The 14,029-nt window shown below is 36.3% G+C and overlaps 1 protein-coding gene across 2 annotated transcripts in view; it reads right to left on the bottom strand.

Annotated features, from left to right (window-relative positions):
• Positions 1–14,029, bottom strand: part of LOC134648336 (uncharacterized) — a 170,525-nt gene that overhangs the window by 54,864 nt on the left and 101,632 nt on the right. The window lies entirely within an intron of this gene.

Here is a 14,029-nt window from a genome sequence, read left to right as displayed (position 1 = left end):
TGACACGGGTATCTTTTTCTGTCACTCTAATTACGCCTTCATTGGAGTAAAAGAGAAAGATCCCCGCAATTTGCGAATTTCGGTTTTCGTGGTACGCCCCCTGAAGCTTGCCCCGACTCCCGTCTCGCCAGGTCCCCCTTAGTTTTTCAATTCCCACATTACCATATTTTAACCATATTTTTTTCAGTGATAACCCTAGCTAGTGCAAGCTCTCTGAAGCTCGGCTCGAATGAACGTTGGTGGAGCGATAGGGACTTGAAGAGTTAATTATCCACCCTGTATAAGAACCCATTCTGGGTTCGATATTGTACACTATTCTGCTAACCTATCTGTGTTTGGATAGCGCGGGTTACGTATTTTTCATTTCTCATGCTCTCAAGAGGGTCATTGTTGTTTTAAAAGGTGTGCAGAAAATGACATGTTTCTGCACTAGAGTTAGATTTTACGTTCCAAGTACGTTTTTTTTTACGGTAAGCAATTAAAATTTGGGTTTAAATGCATTTGTTATAAGTACAATTTCCATTCTGATATTTAACTCCACGTTCCATAAATAACGATACTTTTGCCTAAATTGTTAATTGAATGTACCCTCAAGAGATACTATAAAAATGTGTACTTAGTCATGTTTAAAGTAAAATGCACTCGGTTGAAGGCATCATTTCAGCCTCGGACTATCGGCGCTCTCACTGCGTTCGAGCGCCAAACTACCTCGGAAATAAGTGCCTTTCACCCCTTGGTTAACAATCTACTATTTAAACCTTACTTCACTACCAGCACTGGTATTTAATTATAATTGTTTGGGCAAATTCCGCGCAGTCTTAGTGTAAGGCCTGAGTGGGCGCTCGAGTTGGGCGTACAGCGGGGCTGGGCGTGCGGCGTGCATGTTAAACAAATGCAAACGTATAGGAGCGGCCTTAGTGCACGCTGCTCAAATTACTTGGGAGCTCGACGCCACGCTGCACGCCCCGCCGAACGCTCCGCTTCGAGCGTCCACTCAGGCCTTACACTTAGGCACAGCCTTAGTGAGCAAGAAAGTGAACGCGTCATACGTTAGGGAGGGTCAACATGGTTCGCTGTTAAACATTGGTTTTGTTAAACTTGAATTATGTACGTATATTTATTCTGTGCCACACACAGTATAGCCACTACAATCCATTAATCGCACCATAAACGCGTTCGATTTTACCCTAGAGACTTAGGGTACCGCCAACCATAATTGACGGACTGATGAAGGGCAATCAGCAGTGAACTGTGCAATTAGCAAACGTATTAACGGTGACACACGTTTTAAGTATGTAGTACAATCGACCCTAAATCACCACACATAAAACATGTAGGTATGTAAGTAGATAAGTTTAAATTGTAGTGAATGAATAAAATATAATGTCCGGTTTTATTGACTATAACGGCGCGATTCGGGAAATGAATTAGAGATTCACTAGATATGAAATAGTAAAGACATGTGGGTTCCACAGCAAAAGGTACCTTTTTTTAATAAATATAGTTACTTACCTAAGAAAATCCTGTACAAAGACTAAAAATAAATAAAATAGGCACGTGTACCTATATTAATCGCCCACGGCTAAATCCCGAAAAATGAGAAAATAAAGGACTAAAAGGATGAAAGAAAGTTGCCGACCCGTGCTTTGTATAAAGTCAGAGACAGGAGAGTAGTAAAGACTGCTAATTTCCATACAAAGTTGCGTATTATGTATTAACAAATATTTTAACGATTTGTTAGATGTATTTTCCGATATTTTTTTTTTCTTGTATAATAAATTCCGATCGTCTTTTTTCCCTGTATAAAAATTTCCGCACGCCTTTTTTCCCTATAGATATATTTCCTGGTATATTTTTTTTCTTGTATATATAAATCTGAACGCCTTCTTTCCGTATAGACATATTTTCCGATAGATTTATTTTCTTATACACAAATATCTGAACGCCTTCTTTCCCTGTATTTTTGTTGTTTAACGAAAAATTTCATGGTCATTCATTTTACTAGGGGCAAAACTTCTTATTTGCTTGGACCCTGTTTGCAATCTTGTGTGGAATATTTTGTGTATCATGGTTAGTTATCTTTAAAGGAATTTTACCAATCAGTAATCAAATCAAACGAGTGAAACGTTGTACTTAGTTAGGCAAGAAACTTTAATAAACTTTTATGTTGTAGTGTAAGTAGGTAGTAACGTAAACGGGCAAAATTGCGAACATGCGAATACATATTATATAATTTTCTATCAAGAATCATATCTATTTTAAAATTTCTGATCAGGAAAAAAGACAGCCGGGAATTTGTCCCCTAGTAAAATTAAGGACTATAAAATATTGCATTATGTTAAAAAAATACAGGGAAAGAAGGCGTTCAGATATTTGTGTATAAGAAAATAAATCTATCGGAAAATATGTCTATACGGAAAGAAGGCGTTCAGATTTATATATACCAGGAAATATATCTATAGGGAAAAAAGGCGTGCGGAAATTTTTATACAGGGAAAAAAGACGATCGGAATTTATTATACAAGAAAAAAAAAATATCGGAAAATACATCTAACAAATCGGTATTTTTTGTTGACATGTATTTTTAAGTTTATTTTTACTTTAGTGTGACATTGGTATTTTGATTGATTCATCCATTAAGGTCCTACCTTAACTAAGGTAGGTAATGAATGAAAATGTTCAGTATTAAAAAACCTTATTTATACTTACCTACGTATCTAAATATTCTAAAGTCAGTGGCAAACCGGCAAAATATGTCATTCAGTCCATACACTCGATAAACGATACTATCTGAAATTACCAAGAACACGACTTTTGCCTCCTATATCATAAAAAAAGTACCTAATTGATAGTCTCAATTATTTCCTTTTCTTTGAGAAGATGTAAGAGACAAACAAAAGTTTTAGCTAACGCGGCCAAGTTTAAGGAAAGGCTTGAAAATATTAATTAAATTCAACTTGGAAAGATTTATTTAATTCTTAAAAAAGGAACAACGACTCTCGAGTGAAAAATTTGCCAAAGTTTCATATTTCCTTCCGAATTCTCGTCTACTGCAAACGATTGTAATTAAATTGATTCGATTGACCTAAACAGACCTAAACTTTAACTGACAGATAAAAAAACTCAAAAATTATCAAAACGGTGGACAAATTTATTATTTATGTTGTAACGACCCGCCCCGGCTTCGCACGGGTTAACAAATTATTATACTTCACTTGTTCTTCCGAGAGATTATTATAACTTGTAGTAGTGTTCTGGTACGGCCGTTGTCACAATATTTAGAGAATCCGTTAAAAAACGAATTTTTTGTAGGCGCCTACGTAAATTGAATAGCAAACTTTTTCTCCCCCCCAACCCGCACCAGCCGCCGCCCGCTTCATCGATACGTCACCTCGTCATTCTTTGTTCTTGTGCGCCGTTGTTCACACGCATCATCATTCATCATGGATAGGGCATCGATTCGTCGAAAGTTAGAAAATCTTATGCGAAATCTAAAGCGAACAAGATCACCATCTCGATCAGATTCTTCACCTGATCGTGCTTCTCCTCCAAAAAGGCGTTGTCGAAGAAGAATTATTTCTACCGACACATCGGAATCAGAGCCTGACAACGAAAATATTAACGGTAAGTTCATATTTCGTATATTATCCTTGTTGCAAGTATTGTCTGGATGGCTTACGCAACAAGCAGCCCGTTACGTAGTTGCAAGTATCGCCTGGATGGCATACGCAACTAAAAAATCTGCCAGTTGCAAGTACTACCTGAATGGTATACGCAACTATGCATAAAACTTAAAATTGTACAAAAAATGATCGTACTAAAAGGGTATAAAGCCAAATGACCTAGATTCCGTTGCAAGTGTCGACTGCATGTCTCACGCAATGATATAAGGTCTACCCTCATAATATATATTTTTTCTACTCCAGCACTTAAATGTGTCAATTAAATGACTGACAGTGATATCTAAAGCAATGTCATTTGAATGCTTTGTCTATAGGCTCATAAGATGACTGCTAGCAGTCATCTTATGAGTATAATACAACTGCTTTATTTTTTTTAAAGATACAAGTTCCGATCATCTTGATTGAAAGAGTTGCCAACGAATTACAATATGAAGACGAAACAGACGACGTATTTACACTTTTGGGCGAGGATCCAACGCAAAATAAGGAATACAGCGATGATATTCATGCTCATCTCGCCGTTAGATGGACTCACATCCTTTCAAAGGGTTTGAAAAAAGAACTCCGCTCGGATTTATTAAAAAAGTACGTACCTCCAGCTAATTGTACTTTTTTGGAGGCTCCAAAGCTTAATGAAGAAATAAAGGCAGCTGTTATAGATTCTTCAGTAAAGCGGGATGAAAAATTAGTCATAAAGCAGTCTCAACTTGGATCCGGTATTACTTGCTTAGGTCGAGCGCTAGATGCCGCTTTTAAAATACAAGACAAACAGTCTCGCGACTTGATTGTTAAACATTTAGGTGAAGCAGGACAAATATTATGCGATTTACATTATTTGGACACAATAACACGAAGATCCTTGTTAACTCATGGACTTAACAAAAATACTAAGGATGCGGTAAAGGACCTCACACGAGACAAGCTTTTATTTGGCGAAAGTCTTTCAGAGACATTAAAGGCTATAAAAGCCTGTTCTAGATCCGCATCGGACATAAAAAATAAGCCTGCAAAGTCGGCTCAGCGTTCAAATGACAGCACAGCTGGGCCTAGCACACACAGGACTGCATCAAACTCTTTAAACTGGAGGGGCCCGTCGCGTCGCACAGCGTATCAAGCGATGACGACGGGTAGCTATCGGGACCGTCGCCAGTCAGCAGCTGCTCCAGCCCGGAGACAGTACAACCGGAACCCCAGGCACCCGTCGTCGACATCGACCAAGAGATATTAGCTCATTCTCAGGTAATGCAGTCTGCGGGAAAATTGCAGTATTTTTATGCTCAGTGGCAACAAATAACCACTGATGAAGTTATTTTGTCTTGGGTTAGAGGTTTCAAAATACCCTTTTCTCGAAAGGTACATCAAAATGAACCTCTTATTACTCTTCCTCATAATGCCGACGAGGATAAGTGTTTTTTAAAGGAAATTCGAGAACTGATTTTTAAAGGGGTAATAAATGAATGTTTACCTTGTAAAAATCAATTTGTATCTAGAATTTTCTTGCTAAGCAAGCCAAATGGCGACAAACGAATGATACTTAACTTAAAAGAATTAAATAAATTTATTGACACAGCTCATTTTAAGTTAGAAGATCTTAGAACGGCAATAAAATTATTATCAAAAAATTGTTTTATGTGTTGTGTTGATTTAAAAGATGCTTATTATGCTATCAGTATTGATAAAAATTATAGGAAATTTCTTCGGTTTCAATACAAGTCAAAATTATTCGAATTTACAGTGCTACCGTTCGGACTTAATGTAGCTCCTTATGTTTTCACGAAATTAATGAAGCCGGTGATGCAACACTTAAGAAGACAAGGTCATTTGTCTGTTATTTATTTAGACGACACTTTGTTATTGGCCGACACTTACAGAAAATGTAAAGAAAATTTGTCAGACACATTAACTCTATTCGAATCATTAGGATTTACTGTTAATTATGAAAAAAGTCAACTGATAGCTCAAATGACAAGTAAATTTCTGGGTTTTATTTTAAATTCGAAAGATCTGTCTATTGTTCTTCCAGACAACAAGCGCTCTTCGATAAAATCCGAACTTTTAAAGCTAAAAGACATGACACGTTGCACTGTAAGAGAGTTTGCTAGAGTGATAGGGTTACTTGGCTCAGCTTGCCCAGCAGTAACTTATGGCTTGGCTCATACAAAGTTGTTTGAACGCGTTAAATACTTACAGTTAAAAGGAAATGAAGATTATGATAAACCATTTAACATTCCTAAATATTTACAAAATGATTTTAAATGGTGGTTAGATCATATTGATACTTCAATCAGCTTAATAAGAGATCAAAAATACGCTATTGAAATTTATTCAGATTCCTCTCTGAGCGGCTGGGGTGCGGCTTGTAACAATAAAACCGCAAACGGATTTTGGTCTCATGATGAAGCTAATAAACATATAAATGAGTTAGAACTTATCGCAGCTTACTTTGCTTTGAAGATCTTTGGAAAAGATTATTATAATTCCCAAATACTTTTGAGAATCGATAATAAAACTGCTATTGCTTATGTAAACAGAATGGGCGGCATTCAGTATCCCCATTTAAACAAAGTAGCTAGAGATATATGGGATTGGTGTGAAGCTAGAAGTAACTTCGTGATTGCTTCATATATTACATCAGCTGATAATAATGTAGCCGATTTTGAATCTAGACGGTTAAATGATGATACTGAATGGCAGCTCAGTGATTACGCTTATGAGATGATTAAAAGAAAACTCGCTATACCAGAAATTGATTTGTTTGCCAGCCGTTTAAATCATAAATGTGAAAATTATGTATCATGGCACGGGGACCCAAATTCAGCTGCAACTGATGCATTTACATTGAGCTGGAAAGGTTATTTATTTTATGCCTTTCCTCCGTTTTGTTTGATTCTAAAAGTTTTGTCTAAAATTGTTTCAGACAAAGCTAAAGGGATTGTTGTCGTACCCAACTGGCCTAATCAACCATGGTTTCCTTTGTACAATCGTTTATTGATATCAGAACTTGTGATTCTGGATGCTAATCCAAGATTATTATCGTCTCCTTCCAGAATCACGCATCCGCTTCACAGAACACTGTCTTTGATGGCAGGAATTTTATGCGGGAAGCGTTCGTAAGAAGAGGAGCTCCTACAGAAGCATTAGATATATTAATAGATTCGATATCTCAAAACACATTAAAACAATATCAGTGTTGTATGAAAGAATGGCTAAACTTTTGTAATCAAAATAATCACGATTATTATAGTGCATCAACGTCAATTATTTTAAAGTTTTTATCATCGATTTACAATCGCGGTGCCAAATATGGTACAATAAATACGTATAAATCAGCTTTAGTTTTGTTATTAGGTGATGAAGTTAATCACGATTTAGTATCAAGATTCTTAAAAGGCGTTTATAGGCGAGTCCCTTCTGTACCGAGGTATAATTCAACTTGGGACACTTCAGTTGTACTCAATTATTTAAGTAATTTAAATAATGATCTTATATCACTAGAGATGTTATCAAAAAAGTTGATTACATTACTCGCGTTGGTAACTGCACATCGTTTGCAAACTCTTTCAATTATAAAAGTCTGCAATATTGAAAAGACCGATACCAAAATATGCATAAAAATTCCTGATTTTATAAAAACCTCGGGGTTAAATAGAACTCAGCCTATTTTGGTTTTACCATTCTTTTTGGAACGTCCAGAGATATGTCCAGCCAAAACTTTAACAGTTTATTTAGATCGTACACAAGCATTACGAAACAACAACAATGTTGATGAACTGTTCATAGGTCTCAAAAAACCACACTCCCGAGTATCGTCTCAGACACTCAGTCGGTGGGTGAAGCTAATGCTTAAAGAGTGTGGAATAAACACCACAATCTTTAACGCTTATAGCACCCAACATGCTTCCACTTCAGCTGCACAAAGGTTTGGAGTAAACCTTCAATTAATTCGAAAAACAGCTGGATGGAGCGGCACATCTAAAGTATTTGGAATGTTTTACAACAGGCCTGTCATTGACGATACTCAGGTTGAGGAAAGTTTTGCTAGATCAATTTTGTCTCAGATCGAGTGAATGATTGAATGATTTCTCTAAATTGTCATATGTTACAAATAAATCAAATTTGATTTCTTGTATAATTTATTTTATTTAACACTCTGAACATCTACAAGTTATAATAATCTCTCGGAAGAACAAGTGAAGTATAATTAACTATTAAAAGAAACTTACCTAAGGGAAGTTCAATAGTAATTATACGAGCTTGTTCTTCCGAGAGATTAGACCAGAATAGTCCCACCCAACCCGTTTATTAAAGCCCCATGTATAAATAAAATAAATATGTTACCCGATTAACTAATTCTTTGAACTGAATGACGAGGTGACGTATCGATGAAGCGGGCGGCGGCTGGTGCGGGTTGGGGGGGAGAAAAAGTTTGCTATTCAATTTACGTAGGCGCCTACAAAAAATTCGTTTTTTAACGGATTCTCTAAATATTGTGACAACGGCCGTACCAGAACACTACTACAAGTTATAATAATCTCTTGGAAGAACAAGCTCGTATAATTACTATTGAACTTCCCTTAGGTAAGTTTCTTTTAATAGTTAATACATAAACCTTCCTCTTGAATCACTCTATCTATTTAAAAAACCGCATCAAAATCCGTTGCGTAGTTTTAAAGATCTAAGCATACAGACAGACAGACAGACAGCGGGAAGCGACTTTGTTTTATACTATGTACTTAGTGATTGATATGTATTTTTGCCTCTGAGTGGAATAACTACATTTTCCAACTCCTAACAAAAACACCCTCATTGAAATAATAGTGCTACGAAAAATGTTAAATATAGAGTTACTCGTAAGTTGCTACTCCAACAAAACGGTGTGAAACACCAGCAATACATCCGGCCGTAAGGTTTAACTAGGGCTGTATGAGAGCGCTAAACGAGCCATAATGGCCACTCGTCGCGAGAATCCGCCGAGCACGTGCTGACCTCTAGGTAAGCATTCTCGAAACGTTTTGACCTTTGAGTCACAAAATATGGCTAGTGCAGCTAGGACCGCAGATTAGGCATAGTTTTCATTGATTCAGGGGTCTATCTTAACCTGTCTGAAGGACACATGTAGGTATACTTATATCTTATATCTATCTGTCTTGTGAAAACGTGTGTAAAGTTCCGTTGTGCCTAGTTTTACTAGTTTACAAACCGCGTAATGTTCAAGGCTTAGTAAGCATGACGCTAAACCAAGATATTTTGGGAATAATAGGTAAGTATCAATCTGGACAGCAACATCGACATTTTTGCAGTCCGCAGTAATGTCGCGCCACAATACTGCAGCAGTAAAGTGCAGTCTGATCCGAACAGTACCCTAAGATACAATAGGTACACCTATAACGTGGCGACACCAACCTCCTGTTATAGGTCAAATAAATTGAACTATAGTCTCCATTCTAGTTCTAAAATGACGGCATTGACAGCACGTAACGTGAGGCACGCAACTAGGAAATGCTCCCGTAACTTCCCGGGAATTCCCGGTTCCGGGACTGATTTTGTATAGAAAACCAGACCTGAGAGCACACCCTACACGCAACATTACGAGCAATCATTTCAAGCGATGTGAGAGTTGGACATTACATTATAATTCTAAACATTACAAATTACGTGTGCGCACGCTTATTTATTTAAGTACTTAGCGATCTGAAGTCGAGCGTAGAAAATGCCAATCTATACTTAAATAATGTATGGAATTGTCACGTTTCTTTTCGTAACATCTGTCATCCGTATCCGTACCTAACGTATTGTATTTTCATTTGGCATTTGTCGATGTACGTTTGGCTAGGTTTGTATCACGTATCTTTCAAGTTTTATGCAATTACGACGTTTTTGCTTCTCAAACAAATTTGAGAAGTAACTTACGAATAACGGAATAACTAATCAGCCTGATGAACAGCGACCGTTTGAAAATATGTAGGTTAAATTATGATTGAGTAAATAACCTTCACAAATAGTTCAATAATGTAATAAAATGAGACTATATAATCAACAACAGCTGATTACCTCTTATCAACGTTGATAAGCGGGTACAGTCGCCCGCATCGCTTTCCATCAGAGCTCGTTGAATAAATCGTTCATTTCCGTTACTATCATTACGGAGATAGAGCTATCAACCAGTGGTCCATTGTACAGAAGTCATGGTTAATCGTTAACATAATAATAAGTATTGTTCATGACGACTGGGTTCATTGAAATATGGGTTTTGCAGATCTATTATAGTAGAAAGTTGAGGGCGTTTTCATAAATTGTGTATAGATGGGCCGATTTTTTTTGGTCAGATTACGATAGAATTTGATGGATAGATAGAGTTCGCTATGCTGTATAATATACCCAAGCGAAATTTGTTTTTGTTCTCCTCCACTTTGTATAAATGTAGTTTAGGTAAGTAACTTTTTTTTATCAATAGTTCACGAAACACAGCAAGCTAACAGACAAAATATAACGCGGAAAAATCACGTTTTGTTGTAGAACTGCCACAGCTGTCAGCGCCATTTTTAACTTTAATCGCGTCATTAAATCTTGTTAAGGGGACGAAAGTTTTACGACTGTAACTGTTTTCAGGCTATCTTGTTAACAAAAAAGAAATAAATAAATAAATAACATTTATAGGACATGCTTATACAAATTAAGCTAAGCCCCACAGTATGCTCAAGAAGGCTTGAGCATACTCTTGTGGGTACTGCGACAACGATATATATGAAACTAATATACACAATAAATCCCACTAATAATTAATACCATAAGTATCACTTAAATACATAGAAAACACCCATGATCCGGAAACAAATATCTGTGCTCATCACACAAATAAATGCCCTTACCGGGATTCGAACCCAGGACCATCATAAGGTCACTACCTCACTACCCACTAGGCCAGACAGGTCGTCATACTCGTAAATAATGCAAAATATGCGCAAAAAGCTTCTGAAAGGGGTCAAATCGATCACTGCCCGTTGAGGTATTAATTACAATTTTTTCACCCCGGTTTTAAAAACAATGACATGTCATCTGCCCAATTTTTCGCTGTCATACAATTTTATTCATGACGTGACGCCCGCGATCAAAAGCTTTACCAATAAGCTATAATCAAGTAATCAAAACCAACTAATCACTAATCAGTCTACAATATGTAGGTAGGTACTTATAGAGCCAGTGTTGTGAATAACGCTTATTTTTAGGCTTTAAGGCTCGAGCCCTCAAGACTCGTAAGTCTTGAAGACTCGATTGAGAATTGTATTTATTTATTTTACGCGTATGGATGTAAGAAATCGTCTTTGCCCCTTTGAGGCGTTAAGCCTCGAGAGTCTTAAGGGTTCGTGTCTTTAAGCCTCAAAATGAGCGTTATTACACTACACACACACTAACACTATATAGAGCGTCTCTATCGTAAAGTTGCTCATATTACAACATTATTTTCAAAAAATAATATCTTCCTAACTACACAACTTACGAGGTTGATCTTTTGTGTTATCGATAGCTTATTTATTGTAGATTACTGGGACATACTCCATACCAGCCATAAGGTACCTTTATCCGTGGGACGTCACACATACATACATATCTACATACCCTGTATGTTCTTCCTCTTCTCTAGCCGAGTTACGTTTTCACCTCAGCAGCTCGAACAAGGGTACTTTGATTCTTAAAAACAGTGAGCAAAATGCGATTTTGCTCCCTGAGTGAGACAAAATGACATTCAAGTGACCTTTATAGTCAAATGTCATTTCAACATGCGGGGTCTAATAAAAGTTCGAAATACTTGGGTTCTATTATCTCTGTCCCTTTCACACTGTTAGCAAAAAGAAACAGACAAAAAAAGTTAAAACGACATTCAACAGTATATTCACGGTTTATAATAGACCCCCGAAAAACTTCAGACCGCATCGTTCCAAACCACGTACGAGTATGAATTCTTAATAATTAATAGTTGACAAATAGTACATATCCGCAATTCGGACCGTATCTTACAAAGATTTTTTTACAAAAAAAAGTTGTCGATTGAAGTGTCAGTTAATGTTTGTTATTTCTATATTATTTTAATGGAATTTATTATTACGTTTTGTTTTTGTGTTCTATTGCGGTAATTAAACTTAATTGTTTGTATATCTTAAGAAAACATGAGTGCAGGTATTAAGTGATGAAGAAGGATTACATTTTTCAAGTTGTCTAATAGGTATGTTCTCACTGCGCTGAGGTGAAAAATGTTGTGTACTACACGAGATCAAAGTTATTTACATCTCGTGCGCTTTTGAGTCCCTTACTACGCTCAAGATTCTAAATTAGATTCACTCGCTACGCTCGTGAATCTATTATAGAATCTTTCGCTTGCACGGGACTCAAAATAAGCACTCGAAGAAATATCAAACTTTGATCACTTGTTGTACAAACAACTATTGTAGACTTTACTTAATAGGAATTTGTAAGACCTAGGTCAAGTTATGAGAAAATTTATCAATTATCATTTTAACTGGCCTACTCGTACCCGTAATTCATTGATAAAGAGTTATCAATGAATCGATCCTTGCCTACTGCTTGTTATAAAACATGAATCGGAAATAATTATGTAAGTATTTCAATTGAGGAAAACCGTGTGATATACCAAAATCAGCAAGAATTAAAGGTAATACCTATAAACAGAAATCACTAACAGAGGGATTATGTTGGTATATTAAATGAAAAGGAAATCAAAGCCTTTTTAATTAGCTTTGTTAATTAAAGCCATTATTAACTCCATTTACGTGTTTACGCAAATTATCATATGTGGCTAATGTCGACCACACATGCAAAATCTTACTTAGCCTTCAAAACAATCCGCCCATTTACAAAAAGAAAGCCCCGCTTTCAAACACGTGTATTTGAATACCGCAAATATAAACTACACTTACATTATTACTTAATACAATCACTAACAACACTCAAAAATATTTTCAGATAACAGACACTTTCTAAAAAATATTTTTAGAATCACATTAATAATAAAACTCACTTCGCACGTGTTTCGATGACGCGAGTGACAGCACGTTCTAAATTCGAACTGACGCTTCGGCGGCTGAGCGACGAATGAACTATCCCTGTATTTACGAAACGCGAACCCCTACAATGCATGATAAAAATAATGAACAATCATAATCAAATTACAACCCTATCACGATCAGTTTACGGTTTGAATTCGCTTTATAAGACGTTTGACGTTAATAATTGAGTGCTGACGCACACAAATGTAGTTGTCACTTTCATTAGTTCCATATTTCAAGGCGCGTGAAAGAGTGGGGTGATTTTCAGTCTGCGCATGTGCTCTCTTCCTAGTGCGAAAACGAAACATCAAAAAAAGTTTTCATGAAAGTATTTTGTTGTTATTGACGGACGGGACGTATGATTGTAAATGGCCGTCTAGTTTTCAGAAAGGAAAAATACGACCGTATTAATTTTTATGAGTCTGAAACTTTAGATATAAAGGAAGATAAGTACATAATTGCTATCAATTTCCTCTGGTTTTATCATAGAGAAATATAGTAAGACAAGAGTGCTCACTCCATACATCAGTTCAGACTATTAATTTCAGTGTCTACATCTAGCATCGAGTAGCGGAACTATCAGTACTGCTACATCTATTGTCAAGTAGCGGTACTGATAGTTCCGCTACTCGATACTAGATGCTAATAGTCTTTTTGGTACTAAAACTGATGTATGGAGTGAGCACCCTATGTATTTTTTTCTCTATGGGTTTTATAGAGTAAGTTAGTAGCAATAAATGAAGTAATGGATCCTTTGTCTCTCTAGTCATTACATTAGCGGACAAAGTCCTTCGCAAAAGCAATTTGTTGGTTGCATTTCTTTGTTATGAGAGAAAGGTTGTAAAAAACAAAAAGAACAATCGAATGGTTTGCTTTTATATTGGGACGAATTGACTCAGGCAAAGGCACTGGCGCCTATGTATTCTTTATTTTGCTATTGTGTTTATTGCTTACAAAGACTACACCAAAACCTTAAAAAAGCGTAGACACCAATTGTTTTAATAAGCTAGGTTTTTTTTAACAAGCAGAAACGTCTGCGATTTTTGCCACCCAAGCATGCTGCTGTCTCGCCCAAGGCAGTCATTTTTCCACTTTTAAATTTATTCTAGGTTTTTTCTTAAAAATAGAAGAGAATAGAGATGTTTCCTCTACTTATAACATATTTCTTAAATTTTTATAGTCATAAATAAAATATTTATTAATTGATCGATCTCATAGTTGATCGAACTCATCGTTGGAAATGGCAATAGGTAGGTACTACTAAAATAAACGTTTCTTTACAAT

Source organism: Cydia amplana, chromosome 5, assembly GCF_948474715.1.
Source record: "Cydia amplana chromosome 5, ilCydAmpl1.1, whole genome shotgun sequence".
Classification (NCBI taxonomy): Eukaryota; Metazoa; Arthropoda; class Insecta; order Lepidoptera; family Tortricidae; genus Cydia; species Cydia amplana.
This window is presented reverse-complemented; position numbering and strand designations above follow the sequence as displayed.